This window comes from Eschrichtius robustus, chromosome 19 (genome assembly GCF_028021215.1).
Source record: "Eschrichtius robustus isolate mEscRob2 chromosome 19, mEscRob2.pri, whole genome shotgun sequence".
NCBI classification, from domain to species: Eukaryota; Metazoa; Chordata; class Mammalia; order Artiodactyla; family Eschrichtiidae; genus Eschrichtius; species Eschrichtius robustus.
The window spans coordinates 29,835,874-29,852,200 of NC_090842.1; the positions used below are offsets into that span (position 1 = coordinate 29,835,874).

The 16,327-nt window shown below is 42.9% G+C and overlaps 1 protein-coding gene across 2 annotated transcripts in view; it reads right to left on the minus strand.

The window, feature by feature from the left end:
- Window positions 1-16,327, minus strand: part of CES1 (carboxylesterase 1) — a 65,104-nt gene that overhangs the window by 38,914 nt on the left and 9,863 nt on the right. The gene's annotated exons all lie outside the window — the stretch shown is intronic.

The following is a 16,327-nucleotide window of genomic DNA, read 5'->3' on the forward strand; positions in this document are numbered from 1 at the left end:
TCTAATTTGTGTTGCAACAGCCATTTCCTGGCTATAATATTGCGAGTGTTTTTATTAGTATTTTTCACTTTTATTCACTCAGACATTCATTTGACAAATATTTACCGAGCACTCACAGTGTGGGAATGACCGTGCTGAGGGTTTTGTATGTAGGATCTCACTTAGTTCTCAAAATAAACCTGTGAATTGATACTATGATCTCCCCGTGCTCAGTGAGGACAAGGAAATGGCCCACAGTCACACAGCAAGTAAGAGGAAGAGCTGAGAATTGTACAAAAGCTGCACAGTGTTATAGACCTTACTCTGAACATGGTGTTAACCGGAGTCGTGAGATGTGAAATTTGTTCTTGTCCGTGGAGAGGGAGCAGATGTGAAGGGGTTGTCTCTAGGGCAGCAGACTGAAGAGGCAGCTGTGCCTTCTCCATGCTTGCACTGTTTTCCAACTGTCATTTGTCAAAACTGACCTTGTCCAGGCCAGGCCAATATTAACATTAGGAAGAATTGGGCAACCATAAAGCACATGACAATCTTAGAAAAGCTCATGGGTTCTTGGCCAACGTCATAGGTTGTGGCTGAAATGAAGCTTCTGGAGACCCAAGTTCTAAGAGTGATGCTCGTGTGTACCCATTCTAGCCACTGTGGCAGGCCGGTGAGGGGTGAGGGTTTGGGACAGCAGCAGAGTCAGGCCCCAGAGGCGACTGCTTCTACAAAGATTGACCTGGGCTGGGCTCCTCCCTTTTACCAGGAAAGAAACATGGGTCCTAAAGAACACCCTAATAAAGAACACCCCTATCTCTATCCACACTGGACAACCCAGGTTGTCTTCCTAAGTAGAAAACAAAGCTGTTTCTAATCACTTTGCACTCATACACTCACACTTATGTGCGTACAAACACACACACACACACACACACACACACACACACACACACACAGAGAGCTGTTAAGGCAAAACCATCCTGCCTTTTGCCCTGGCCAGCTGGCCTTTGCAACTTGAGACACAGACCTGGCTCTTAGACTATGAAGACTGTAGGATGCTGTCTTAGCAAAATATAAAAGGTAAGGATGAATCATTCTCCCAGCCCCACTGTTCCATCGCATGCCCTCTTGTGACACCCACAGTTCCGCAAACACACGCAGCTATGCCCAGACCTTGAAGTGTCTGCAGCCTGCATGCCCACTCCTGGCTCATGATGACTCTGCAGAAATGGGTGTGGCATCAAGCCAGACCTCAATTTGCTTAACCTGTGCCCGCTCCCTGGGTCGCACCAGCTGTAAGTGATACAGCTCTTGTTTCAGTGGCATTTGATAGAGATTACAGCTTTTAACTTGGGAAACTGCCATATGGAACTAGTCTGAAGAGGAAAATCCTATACTGGCCTTAATGCCTAAGTAGCTGGGCAGGTCTTGGGACAGAAGACACCTCTAAGCTCCAAATCAGACCCCCGCCATCTTCATCAATTCACTCAACAGATACATGGAGAGCACATACTAGAACAATCACTGGACAAGTCTGAACCCATGTCCTGCTGGACCATTCAGCTGGACTCTGTCCATTAATCATGGGATTAATCAGGCAGAGTCTTCATGGCGGAGAACGCTGCACTGGGGGACCAGAGGTCTGGAAACCCACAGGGTGACTTCAGATGTCCTTTTTGGAAAGGGAGTGGTGAGAGGCAGGGGTGGCGATGGCTGAGGTGATCCCTCATGCACCATCCACCTTGGATCAACATTCTATGCACCCGGAATTCTATGAAATTTTTCAGTGCAGCCTAGACATATACAGTGTTTCTGGAATCTGTTATTCTCATGCTAACATCACATTTTTAGCCATATCAGCATACTGTCTGTACTATTATGAGCAGTTTTCTTTTATTTTTTTAAATTTACTTATTTTTGGCTGTGTTGGGTCTTTGTTGCCGCACGCAGGCTTTCTCTAGTTGTGGCAAGCGGAGGCTACTCTTCGTTGCGGTGCATGGGCTTCTCACTGCGGTGGCTTCTCTTGTTGTGGAGCATGGGCTCTGGGCGTGCGGGCTTCAGTAGTTGTGGCGCACGGGCTCAGTAGTTGTGGCTCACGGGCTCAGTAGTTGTGGCTCATGAGCTCTAGAGTGCAGGTTCAGTAGTTGTGGTGCATGGGCTTAGTTGCTCCGCAGCATGTGGGATCTTCCCGGACCAGGGCTTGAACCCATGTCCCCTGCACTGGCAGGCGGATTCTTAACCACTGCGCCACCAGGGAAGTTCCTATGAGCAGTTTTCTTAAATGAATTAATTCTTTTTGTTTTAATGCAGCTGTTCAAAAAGAAAATTTTACCCATTTCCATAAATGGAAGATTATAAATTGTCATAAATTAAAGGTGTTAAAAAAGTAAAAATTCAACTGAGTAAAATTTAAAGATCCTATTGGCTCTATTCAATGATTCATGAATCGGGCAGTATCCCATAATAGCAAAAAGAAAGATGTTCAGAGAGCTATACAAAATGAAAGACTCTTATAGGCAGAAGGAGGTGGGACAAGGAAGTTACTAAATTAAGAGTGGATTTTTTGTGGCATGGTCACCTTACATTAAGGGGTGGCAGGGGTCTATCAGGCCAATGACCTCACTGGTTCTGACCAGGCAATTCCGGATTGACATAAATCTCAGCAAGATCTTTTTTGACCCATCTCCTAGAGTAATGAAATAAAAACAAAAATAGGGCTTCCCTGGTGGCGCAGTGGTTGAGAATCTGCCTGCCAATGCAGGGGACACGGGTTCGAGCCCTGGTCTGGGAAGATCCCACATGCCGCGGAGCGACTAGGCCCGTGAGCCACAACTACTGAGCCTGCGCATCTGGAGCCTGCGCTCCACAACAAGAGAGGCCGCGATAGTGAGAAGCCCGCGCATCGCGATGAAGAGTGGCCCCTGCTCGCCACAACTAGAGAAAGCCCTCGCACAGAAACGAAGACCCAACACAGCCAAAAATAAAAATAATAAATAAATTAAAAAACAAAAAACAAAAATAAACAAATGGGACCTAATTAAACTTGAAAGCTTTTGCACAGCAAAGGAAACCATAAACAAGACGAAAAGACAACCTTCAGAATGGGAGAAAATATTTGCAAATGAAGCAACTGACAAGGGATTAATCTCCAAAATATAACAACAGCTCATGAAGCTCAATACCAAAAAAAATAAATGACCCAATCAAAAAAAGGGTGGAAGACCTAAAGAGACACTTCTCCAAAGAAGACATACAGATGGCCAAGAGGCACATGAAAAGATGCTCAACATCATTAATTATTAGATAAATGCAAATCAAAACTACAATGAGGTACCACCTCACACCCGTCAGAATGGCCATCATCAAAACATCTACAAACAATAAATGCTGGAGAGGGTGTGGAGAAAAGGGAACCGTCTTACACTGTTGGTGGGAATGTAAATTAATACAGCCACTATGGAGAACAGTATGGAGGTTCCTTAAAAACTAAAATAGAATTACCATATGACCCAGCAATCCCACTCCTGGGCATATACTCGGAGAAAACCATAATTTGAAAAGATACATGCACCGCAATGTTCATTGCAGCACTATTTACAATAGCCAGTTCATGGAATGCCCATCAGTAGACGAATGGATAAAGAAGATGTGGTACATATACACAATGGAATATTACTCAGCCATAAAAAGGAATGAAATTGTGCCATTTGCAGAGATGTGGATGGATCTAGAGACTGTCATACAGAGTGAAGTCAGTCAGAAAGAGAAAAACAAATATCATATATTAACGCATATATGTGCAATCTAGAAAAATAATACAGATGAACCTATTCGCAAAGCAGAAATAGAGACACAGACGTAGAGAACAAAGGACACCAAGGGCAAAAAGGGGGTGGGATAAATTGGGAGATTGGAATTGGCATATATACCCTACTATGTATAAAATAGATAACTAGTGAGAACTAGTTAACTAAACAATAGGTTATTGTTTAGCACAGGGGGAAGAAAAAGAAGGTACAATCCGTTTGTAGGACATATATTAAGTTAACCTTAAAAATGCATTCCAATATACAGTAGGTGCAGACAAATACTGTTTGGTTCCACTTATACAAGGTACCTTGAATAGTCAAATTCATGGAGTACAAAAGTACATTTGTAGATGCCAGGGGCTGGGGAGTTGGGGGGATGGGGAGGGGGAATGGTAGTTAGTGTTTAATGGGGACAGAGTTTCAGTTCAGGAGGGTGAAAAATGCAGTAGATGGATGACGGTGAGAGTTGCACAGCAATGTGAATGTACTTAGTGCCACTGAACTGTACAGTTAAATATGATTAAAACAGTATGTTTTATATTATGTGACTTTTACCACAATAAAAAAAAATTTAAAAACGGGGGGATGGCAGGGGTCTATCAGGCCAATGACCTCACTGGTGCTGACCAGGCAATTCCAGATTGACTGGTTTAACATTTCACTCCTGGGAGAAGCTGAACTATAATTAAGTTAGATATTAAACCTGTTTGGTGACGTGTGCTTAGTGCAAGTGATTCCATTTTGGTACCGTTGTCTCTTTTGACAATTTTCCGCTTTTGGTCAGAGTCTCAGCTTAACTGAGAGACGTGATAAAAGTTTAAGGCATCAGTGCCACGCCCAGCTACCACTCTGAAGTTTCTGATGATCCTCTGTGTGGTATTCACAGGTCATGATGTTCTTTGCTGAAACTCTGTTGTATTCAGAGGTCATGATTTTCGATTCACATTTGTTTAGTTGGTTATTCTCTTTGTTCCTTTTCTGATGTCCCAGTCTTTGGGAGATTAGCTACGAATATGTATTTAAAGATTTTGAGAGGCTACAACACACCAGGGAGATTACTATGATTATTAGAAGCAGGATAATTCCCAATGTCTAGAGTGTACTTTAAAGCTGTGGTCCCCAAGACCTAAATCAATCAAAATCAAATAAGTCAAGGAAAGACCCCATTGAAAGAGTCACTTGCTTAAGGCATGTGGCTTGCTCAGTGATCTCATGCTCAACTGATGTTCAACTTCCCCAGAAGTGTTAATCCAGGTGCCTCAAGTGTCGTGGTCCGCAGCAAAGACACCTACTTGTTCAGCTAAAAGATAATCAATGGCAGTTTTATTATCAAAAACAACCTGTCCAATATATACACTACCAAATGTAAAACAGTTAGCTAGTGGGAAGCAGCCGCAGAGCACAGGGAGATCAGCTTGGTGCTTTGTGACCACCCAGAGGGGTGGATAGGGAGGGTGGGAGGGAGATGCAAGAGGGAGGGGATATGGGGATATATGTATACGTATAGCTGATTCACTTTGTTATACAGCAGAAACTAACACACCATTGTAAAACAATTATACTCCAATAAAGATGTTAAAAAAACAAAACAAACAAACAAAAAACAACCTGTCCAGAGAGTCTAAGGATTTTTGTTGGGCAACCATTATGTTAGCAGAAGATCCTGCAATACTTTTTTTTTTTTTTTTTTAAACAGTTGAGGAGAGGTTTCAGATCATAGCCTCATTTGCACTTACTCCTACCCGGGAGAGTAATCTGCCAAAGGAAGCTAATTTTGAATAATGAATGCCTTCCGATAATTCCCACTTGAGTCTGTGTCTCAGGGCTGGAAAGGCATCAGCCATGGAGGTCAATAAAATTTGAGGGTTGACAGACCACACAGGCATATTTATTCCAGTTATCCTTGCCTTGTGTCTGTCTTTTTGTACACAGTTTGGGATCACAGGCAGGGAATCAGAGACAGGGAAATGGACCCCCAGGGTCACGTTGTCTGACACAGTACAGAGGGGACTGAGTTTGTTCCAGGGAAACAGGCATTGGTAATCAGGGTAAGTTTGTGACAGGAAAAACTACAGAATCACCACCATCGTGGCAAATCTATCAGTCATTTGGAGGTTGGATTACCATTATTTGCAATGTCCTGAGGTATTTGCGCAATGGCATTATCTTTCCAGGCCAGAGCAAAGCAAAAGGTGGACAAAAGAATCATAAAATATTTTCATGGTGTAAGAATTACGAAAAGAATGGTCAAATAGCAAAGGAGAAATGGAATGAAACTTTCTGGATCCAATGTCTTGGTAGAAAGTAGTCTACCTCAATGTTGGCTACTTCTTTTCCTAGTCAATTTGATTTTGAGGTCTCCAGCAGGTGTGCAGTTCCTAGCGTCTAGAGGAATCCTTTTAAGTTGAGAAATGAGGACCCAAAGGACTTTCCTGGTGGTGCAGTGCTTAAAAATCCGCCTGCCAATGCAGGTGACATGGGTTCGATCCTCGGTCTGGGAAGATCCCACATGCCGCGGAGCCAATAAGCCCATGCGCCACAACTACTGAGCCTGCGCTCTAGAGCCTACAAGCCACAACTACTGAGCCCATGTGCCACAACTACTGAAGTTCGCGTGCCTAGAGCCTGTGCTCCACAGCAAGAGAAGCCCCTGCAATGAGAAGCCCACGCACCGCAACGAAGAGGTGCCCCTGCTCTCTGCAACTAGAGAAAAGCCCACGCGTAGCAACGAAGACCCAATGCAGCCAAAAATAAATAAATAAAACAAATAAATTTATATATTAAAAAAAAAGAATCTGCCTGCCAATGCAGGGGACACGGGTTCGAGCCCTGGTCCGGGAAGATCCCACATGCCGTGGAGCAACTAAGCCCGTGCACCACAACTACTGAGCCCGTGTGTCACAACTACTGAAGCCCGCGTGCCTAGAGCCCGTGCTCCGCAACAAGAGAAGCCACCGCAATGAGAAGCCCACGCACCGCAACGAACAGTAGCCCCTGCTCGCCGCAACTAGAGAAAGCCCGCGTGCAGCAACAAAGACCCAACGTAGCCAAAAATAAATAAATTAATTAATTAATTAAAAAAAAAAAAAAAGGAAATGAGGACCCAAGGTTTAAGTCCCTGATATTTGGCTGTCATCTGGGTAGTGAGGAGGACCTGTTATAATGGGTTCCCTTCCAAGGAGATTCAAGGACAGTCTTTGTGCTTAGTGATTCCAAATCAGAAGGGTGAGAAAAAACTTGAAACTTTAGTTTGGAGAGTCGTAGCCAGATATTTGAGGAAACTAGAAAAATTCAGGATCCAGTCCAGTTTACAGCAACATGTCTTGGATTTATCTTTGTATCCATTACACTTAGCATAGTGCCAGGCATTTGGTAAATGTTTGGAGAATGAATGAATAAATGAAATAATGAATAAATGGAAGGAAAGATGGAGGGAGGGATGAAAGAATAGAGCCAAAGACTATGGAGAGATGGAGTCCCTTTATTGTAAGAACATTCTGTCCAAAGACCCCTGCCTGGAGAGGGAATGAGTTCCCTGACCCTGCAGATGTGCAACAGGAGGCTGAGTCACTTAGCAGGAATATTGTAAAGTTAATTTAGGCATCAGATGGGAGACTGAATGAAATTTAAGATGCTTCCAAAATAAGAGCATGGAACTCTATGAAATAGAAGCCCAGGGAAATGAAAAGATTTGCCCTTAATTCCCCAGCTGGGCAGCTGTGGGTCTGGGAGTTGCTCTGAAAGTTTTCAAGTTGTTCTGAGGACCCCAGACCACAGCCTCCCCTTGTCCAAAGGCCTCTGTGTGCTGGTGTCTGCCTTGGGTAGCTCACAGCACACTAAGGCTAGAGTCCGGGAAGGGAGAAACACTTATGAAACAAATCGTTGAACCTGGAGGTGGCTACCTGTAATTGGAGGGTTTAGTCCTGGCTGTCAGTATAAAAGAGGGCAAACTCTGGGGAGGGGAGGGTGTGTCTTAGAGGTGGCCAGGGGGTTCGGGGGGGTAGGAGCTTGCAGCCAGAGCTGGAGAGGGCGGGACTGGAGGAGGGCAGAGCTGAGAGGTGGGACCGCACTGCCCCTCCAAACTCCTAGAGACCTGTAGGCATGGGAGCTGCTCTTCCGTACTGTGGCTCTCTGCTCTGGTCCTGACCTCCCTCTCCACTTCCACAGCCTGGCATGAGTCCTCCTGAAATGCAAATAGCGGGGTGACATTTCGAAATCTTTGTCTGGGACGAGGTGCCAGAGATGCATACAGGGCAAAAGTTCCCTAGCAATGGCTCACCCTCTGGACTTGGAGCTTTGAGCCCAGCCAATCTGGTGGCAGGAGACACAGGGGAGGGTAAACACCATGAGACACAGCTGCACAGGCCATGTGCAGGAGGGAAATCAGCTGACCTCCCGCCTTGCTGTTGAGAACTTTGGAGAGTGTCTACTATTTTCCTCTTGATTATTAGTATGGATGAGGCCAAATCATGGAGAGTGGCACACTCACATTAATACCAGAATATTAATACCGACTCTGGAGCCATAGTGCATGTGTTTGCATCCCAGCTCAGCACTTACTAGCTGTGTGTCCTGAGGCAAGAACCTTCCCTTTTCTGTGCCTCGGTTTTGTATTTCTAAAATGGGGGTGACAACTGTATCTACCTCATTGGGCTATTGTGAGGTTGACATGGGTTGCTGTTTCTAAAATGTGTCTGGAATGGAGACAGTGCAAAAAAGTAATTCATAAATAAACGGGTTGCTTTAAGATATAGTGTATTATAGACAATCTGAGGTGTGGTAAGGCCATGGATCAGGAGCCAACTGCCACTGAAAAGAGAGTTTGTTATTCACAGTTCCCCAGAGGAGGGGGCGTGACACCACCATGGTGGGCCACAAGGTGAGGCACCGGGTGCATCAGGAGGCAGAGGAAGGAAGGAGGAATGGGGCGCAAGAACCTTTATCTTGGTTGCTGGGGGGAAGGTAGAGGTGAAGCAGAATAAGCAGGTTTGGGATTGGCAAACTAGCCAATTGCAATGGGCTCTGGGGCTTAGGGAGTTCCCACAGTTGTCAGGTACTTGGCCTGGAGTGATTAGGGCAGGATGATAGTGGCCAGATGTGGAGGGCCTGATAAAGAAGGTAGTTGGGGTACAGGCTCTGGCACGCTTGAAGGGGAAGTTCATTCCTATCATTAGGGATTGGTGAACTCTGGGAGGGGCAGTCCCTCCAGAATCGGCAAGGCCCCAGATGTCAAGGCATCAGAATACAGAACATGAAACACCTGGTTAATACAAGGGTGCAGCAAGGGACCTCAGAATGCATCTGTGCCATTTTATAGATGGGGAAACTGAGACTCAGAGAGGGACATGTACATGCCCAAGGTCAACCGGAAAATCATGCTCTGAATTCTATCTCTATCTCCTGAGTCCAGAGCCAGTGCTCTGGCTGTCAGTGCACTGACAGCCCAGGCTCCACTGGGTTTTATCTTCTTCCTGGGCCTATGACACTGTGAGAGGCCTGGAACTGAGGGTAAGAGCAGAGTAAGAACCAAATTAGGGGCAGGTTATTCCCTTACTGCTGTTTACTCCCTGGCAGGGCCACGCCAGTTCCACCTTTAGAAAGTCCATACTGGCTGCCTCCATTTCCTCAGTTACCTCATCTGTAAAATGGGCATATTAATGTCTACCTAGCAAGGCTTTTGTGAAGATTAGTTTAAAGGAACTGGACTGCACATGCAATAATTTAAAAATTATTAAGAATTTCAAGATAGCAACAGCAGAGTACTAAAGCTACCACGGAGCCTGGAGGCTTCTGAGTGGGTACTGTGTGACAGCACAGGTCTCACACCCATGACAGAGCTGGTGACAGAGCTGGGATATGACCCTTGCCAGTTTGGCTCTAGAACCTGGCTTTTTTTAGAGGTGACATCTTGAGGGACGAATAGGAATTAGTCAGTTTCAGAGAAATACACAGGTATGAGGCCCGGGGGGCTGGGTGTGCTTGGGGACACACCTGCAGGTAGTGCAGGATGACTGGAGCAGAGAGGTAGGGTGGGCTGAGGAGGGGGAGTTTGGATTTACCTTGAAGGCAATGGGAGCCACTAGAGGGCTTTAAAGAAGCATGCAATAGGTGCTCAATAAATGTTTCCTTATTAGCACACCGTCTGTCTTCTCCATTAGACTGAGAGTTCCCGAGGACAGGGTTATTCCTTCTTTGTATTCTCTATTTCCTTCCTGGGATGGCTGGGTATGATTTTCTTCTTCTTTTTTTAAAATTTTTTTAATTTTTAAAAATAATTAATTAATTAATTAATTAATTTTTGGTTGTGTTGGGTCTTCGTTTCTGTGCGAGGGCTTTCTCTAGTTGCGGCAAGCAGGGGCCACACTTCATCGCGGTGCACGGGCCTCTCACTTTCACGGCCTCTCTTGTTGCGGAACACAGGCTCCAGGCGCGCAGGCTCAGTAGTTGCGGCTCATGGGCCCAGCTGCTCTGCGGCATGTGGGATCCTCCCGGACCAGGGATCGAACCCGTGTCCCCTGCATTGGCAGGCAGATTCTCAACCACTGCGCCACCAGGGAAGCCCGCTGGGTATGATTTTGATCAATGAATGAATGAGTGAATAATGCCACCCAAGATATAACAATACAAAACCCAATGGGTCTTTTCATCCAAACAAGAACCACTTTTTACTCTCCTGGTCAGGGAGGTGTTGAGGGTTCAGATAGGCTCTGAGACAGGTCCAGTGAGCAAAGACCCCTAGTCCTCTGGGCTTCCCTCAGCCTTTGCTTGGCAGCAGGAGTGTGTGCTGGTGCCACCTGGTGGCCACAGTGCTCATGTTCTATTTTGACTGTCTTCCTCCATTGCCAAGGGGCCCCGTCAGGCCAGAGAAGGGAAGCAGGAGCCTGGAGTGGGCAGAAATGCTCTGCTCAGCATGTAACCAAAATTTTGGTCCCTGTTCCCAATGCCAAATGATAATGAGGACAAGGTTTTGAGAATAAAGGAAAGAGAAAAAAAATTTTAATATAACAACACTTCTTTTAATGTACACACATCATTCTCCTATCGTTTCACTAGCAAAACCAGGGTCTTCAGAACTCAGTATTAATTACAATACCATCCCACATGGCTATATATAGCCTTAGAAACACTTTGTGCTCTTTAGATGTGGGGGCAGCAGGAGAAAATGGAAAAGAATAGTGGCTTCTCAGGATAGCTTCACCAAAGTGCCAGTTGATCCAACCCAATTGTTTGGAGTAAGAAAAATTTCTTGTCAAGTAGTTCATCATCCTTTCCAGAGTTTCACAGAGAACCTTGTACTCTTCTGCTCTTGGCACTTAGAAGCATTCCAGTCTTTCAGCTCTTTGATTATTCCTTCATTCAACAAGCATATGTGTTTCACTCATATCACAGTCCAAATGAGTTTTGCCAACTGCAACTGGCCTTCCCTTGTGATTTGGTATCTGGCTTCTCCATCTTGTGATGCTGAGATCTTCCAGGGCCTCCTGAGTCACCTCTGCTGTTCTAGAAGAGTCTCCTGGAGAGACGGGAAGCAATTGGAGCTCACCCTGGGGACACAGTTGCCGGCAGTAGCCATTTTTTGGTAGTTCATTCTACCACAAGCACACTGGTGCTGGCCAGGGCCATTTTGGAGTCCTTGAGATATTTATTTATTTATTTATTTTTATTTATTTTTTGGTTGCCCCACATGGCTTGTGAGATCTTAGTTCCCTGACCAGGGATTGAACCTGTGCCCTCTGCAGTAAAAGCACAGGGTCCTAACCATTGGACTGCCAGGGAAGTCCCATGAGAAATATTATTTTGCCAGCAAATGAGGAGGGTAGGAGACTAACATCTTGAAAACTACTGTCCTACTCTCTGAAAGAGGGCAGGTCTATTTAAGGAGAATTTTGAGGGTAGGGGTCACAGGACTATGTGACCGAGACCTCGCTGGGCTGGTGCTGTTTCTTTCGATATATCTGTGATTCATGGCCATTGCAGTGGTCTGCCTCTGGTCAAGATGTTCTGTTTTTCTGCTGCTTGATCCTACACACCTGTGACTCAAATTAAGACGAACTAGCCAAACAGGCTAGAACTTATCAGCATAGTTAGCAGACAGAAACAGCATGTGTACATTATTTGATTTAATGCATGAGTTAAAAGAGAAGGTCAGTTGTTAAATTTTTAACTCTATATTCAGCTACATATTCCCCACTGTCAGTTATAACCTTCCATATCTATGGGAGTGAGGACTAAAAAGTCATCTGGCTACTTCCTGCTGAAGGGGGCAATGTTAAAATTGGGGAGGATTAGAAGAGAGAAAGTTCTGGACTTTCATTTTAAAGGATTCGCTTGTCCCAAAAGGTGCTCTAAAATCCTGCAAGATAAGCAGAGAGGCTTTTTCTTTCTTTCTGGCCTGAAGTCACCTTTTGTTATATTAACACCTTGGAGGGCATAAGGTTGCAGTCGGCCGCCAGGTTCTCAGTAGTACAGAAACGTGTCTGAAACCACATCCATAACAGCCATCCAGCTCTGTATTCAATGCCTGAACCACAGTTACTCTACTTTGATTTTTAAATGTATACTTTTTCTTAATGGTTAAAGCAGATGTACAAGTATATGTAATAGGCCACAAACAGGCTGTTCTGGTTAGCCTAAAGTTCAAAATAATGTATAAGCCAGAATGACTTTCCCATACCTCAATATGTGAAAATTTCCTCCATAATTTTCCCCTTTTAGTTTCAAATCTCTCCATAGAAAGCATTGATAATCAATACATTTTTCCATTGTTGCTGGAGTGGTTTAGTTGCCTGCTCCAGGTCCGTTCATGTCTCTCAGTGCTAGGCTTACTCATCGTTTATACCTTTGCCTACTTCTCCACGTTGGGGGAAAACTAATCAGATAGGACAAACAAATACAGTGAGGTATGCTGACAGGGAAACACTTTATAGGCTATGCATTTAATCAATTATACCAAATTGTCATTCAAACATTGTATATGTGCTTTTAGCAGTACACTCAAAGCAAGCAGTGATACACGTCATGAATAGTTAGACAACTTCACTAGAGAATTTTCTTTCCATCCTGAACATCGGGGTTAAAAGTATGGTCAGAAGTAAAACAATAACTTTCCATTTTGATAGGAAGACAAACATTTGGTAAACAGTTCAATTAAATTAGTTGGATGGTTCTTCAGGGCTGATACAGATTCTTGGGTCAGCTGCCTACCACTGCTGTTGTCTTCTTAACCTGGTGTGGTTGTCATTTGGGGTCAGCAGTCTTTTCTATAGACAGTTCAACGCAGAGGCCCTTCTTAATTGGGAAATATGAATTTAAGAGTTGATTCCCTTCAGTTTCCTTGTGCATGAGGTACTTGAGAATACCTGATAAGAAGCCTTTCATCTAGGTTGGAGACAGTCCTTTAAATGATGCTTTTTCCAGTATGCATAACCCCTTGGTTATAGATCATGGGGCACCTGATCTTCATCCAAAGACAGATTACAGTGATGAGCTTCAGAAACAAGCTTACAATATCTTCTTAATAACTCAGTTAAACTTAACAATAACATAACATAGTAACAAAGAGCTATTTGGGAAGAGAGTTTTAGATGGTAAATACTGACCTCAATTAACAAAACTAGAATTTAACACCTATTGAAATGTAATCTTTTCTCTCTAAAAGTACCCTCATTTTTACCAAATATAGCCAAATTATGATTGTAGAAAGAATATCCCAAGTGGAAAACACATTTTCTAACCATTTCTTTTTTCATTGTGAGGGCATCAGTCTTGCAGTCAGGGAAGGCTTTAACCCATCAAATAAAAAATGGGGTTTGCCAGGGAGCTGGGAGGATCCAAGTGGCTGTCTTGGGTTTCCCATAGCCCTGACTGTTTAACTCACAGCTATTGTTTACCTATCTTAATTTCTCTGATTTAGGAGCAGACTGTTGCCATGTTATAAAGACATCAGGATGGCAATGAGGAGTTAATTTTCTTTGTAGAAGCAGAATGGACTTTATCTACATGTGCTATAATCTTTATAGATTCTGTCGTTGCCTTTGCATGAAAGTCAGTTAGGGCATTTCCCTAATACTCAGGTTCAGTCCCTTTGGTGTGAGCCTCAGTTTTGATGATGGATAACATTTTATGTCAGGTCATATAAGATTTTAAGGAATTTCATATAATTTCTGTAACACCCACAATATATTTATATAGACATAACAAAAAGAAGGCTTAATGTTACCTTTTATTTGACAATGCTTCCCCTCTAATTTAATCTACCAAATAATCCTAGTTAGTTTAATATTTTTTCTGAGATGCCTCAGGGGCCCTCTGAAGCACCTCAAAGTTAGCTGGAGGTCAGAAGAACCTTAACTAGAATTTGACATTTGGGAAGTTTGTCAAAAATATCAAAAAGTTTCAAAACACTTGGTGAACAGAATTACATATCATTTTGAAACAATACTTATTCACTCAACCAAAGTAATAAAAGATTTCAAAAGCAAATACAAGTCACTTAAAGGCAAAGAGATTCACACAATCTGTTCTCAAAAGCAGCATTTCAAGAAACCTTTGTTCTTTTAACAGAGAGAGAAAAACAAATTCTTTTTTTTTTTTTTTTGGTACCACCTTACTGTTAATAACAAAATCCATTTATTTAATTAAATTCAATCTAATCTTAATCAATCCTGATCATTAAAAAACCCTCCTTTTTTCAAGGTTCTTTTTCTGTAAACCTTCCATAACTTTATGTGTCCATATTAATTTGTCCCCTTTTTTAAAACTATAAACAACCAGCTCTAGGACAAAATTATTCTCCTTTTTTTTCCCCATGAATATATTTCCAGTCTTCATGTCTTCTGTCACTGACAACATATATCCTACTATCTTTACATATTGAAATGTTTCCCTTATTATTTTAGTAGCTTTAGTTATATATAATAATTTTTTAACTCTTAGAAACCTTAACAAAACCAAGAAACAAGTAATTTAACTGGTTGTGATATCAGCATTCCTTGATTAGCAAACTTAAGAATTTATTTCATAACCTCCAAAAACATAGTTTCCTCATAGTATGATTTCTCTGGCATGTGGTGCAAGATGCATGTCTAATAAACCCAAACGTCTTTAGTTTCCCTCTCGTAAGAAGACAAAAGTAGGTAAACTTAGATTTGTTCAGCAATCAATGTTCCAGTATTTTACCTTAAAAATGATTTCGACATTTAATGTTATCATTTAATTTAATTTAGCAAAACTCTAAAATTTCAAGTTACCAGGAATCTGGAAAAACTATTTTTAAGTAGACATTTCTAGAACATAATTATTCCCAAAGTGTTCACTCAAAAGCTTTTATCCCATACCAAGTTAATTTTCTTGCTGACAGATTTTGCAGTAGATATACTGGGCTGGCCAAAAGGTTCGTTCAGTTTTTTTCATAAGATGTCTCTAGTAGCACTTAGTTTTCTCTAACTTCATTGGAAACAATTTTGTTAGACTGTATGTGACAGCTGTCATATCAGCGTGCATTTAAAAAAAGACATCAAAATTGGTGAATTTTTGTGTAGCCATTTTAATATTGAAGATGGAAGAAGAAAAGCAACATTTTTGGCATATTATGGTTTATCATTTCAAGAAAGGTCAAAACGCAACTGAAATGCAAAACAGATTTGTGCAGTGTAAGGAGAAGGTGCTGTGACTGATCGAACGGGTCAGAAGTGGTTTGCAAAGTTTTGTGCTGGAGATTTCTCGCTGGACGATGCGCCACGGTCGGGTAGACCAGTTGAACTTGACAGCGATCAAATCGAGACATTAATTGAGAACAGTCAACATACCATGTGGGAGATAGCCAACATATTCAAAATATCCAAATCAAGCCTTGGAAATCATTTGCACCCTCTTGGTTGCGTTCATTGCTTTGATGTTTGGGTTCCACGTAAGCTAAGCGAAAAAAACCTTCTTGACCGTATTTCTGCACGTGATTCTCTACTTAAACGTAAGGAAAACGTTCCGTTTTTAAAACAAATTGTGACGGGTGATAAAAAGTAGATACTGTACAATAATGTGGAACGGAAGAGACTGTGGGGCAAGCGAAATGAACCACCACCAACCACACCAAAGGCCGGTCTTCATCCAAACAAGGTGATGTATATATGGTGGGACTGGAAGGGAAGTCCTCTATTATGAGCTCCTTCCAGAAAACCAAACGATTAATTCCAACAAGTACTGCTCCCATTTAGACCCACTGAAAGCAGCACTCGACGAAAAGCGTCCGGAATTAGTCAATAGAAAACGCAAAATCTTCCATCAGGATAGTGCAAGACTGCATGTTTTTTTGATGACCAGGCAAAAACTGTTACAGCTTGGCTGGGAAGTTCTGATTCATCCGCCGTATTCACCAGACATTGCACCATCGGATTTCCATTTATTTCGGTCTTTACAAAATTCTCTTAACGGAAAAAATTTCAGTTCCCTGGAAGACTGTAAAAGGCACCTGGAACGGTTCTTTGCTCAAAAAAATAAGTTTTGGGAAGATGGAATTATGAAGTTGCCTGAAAAATGGCAGA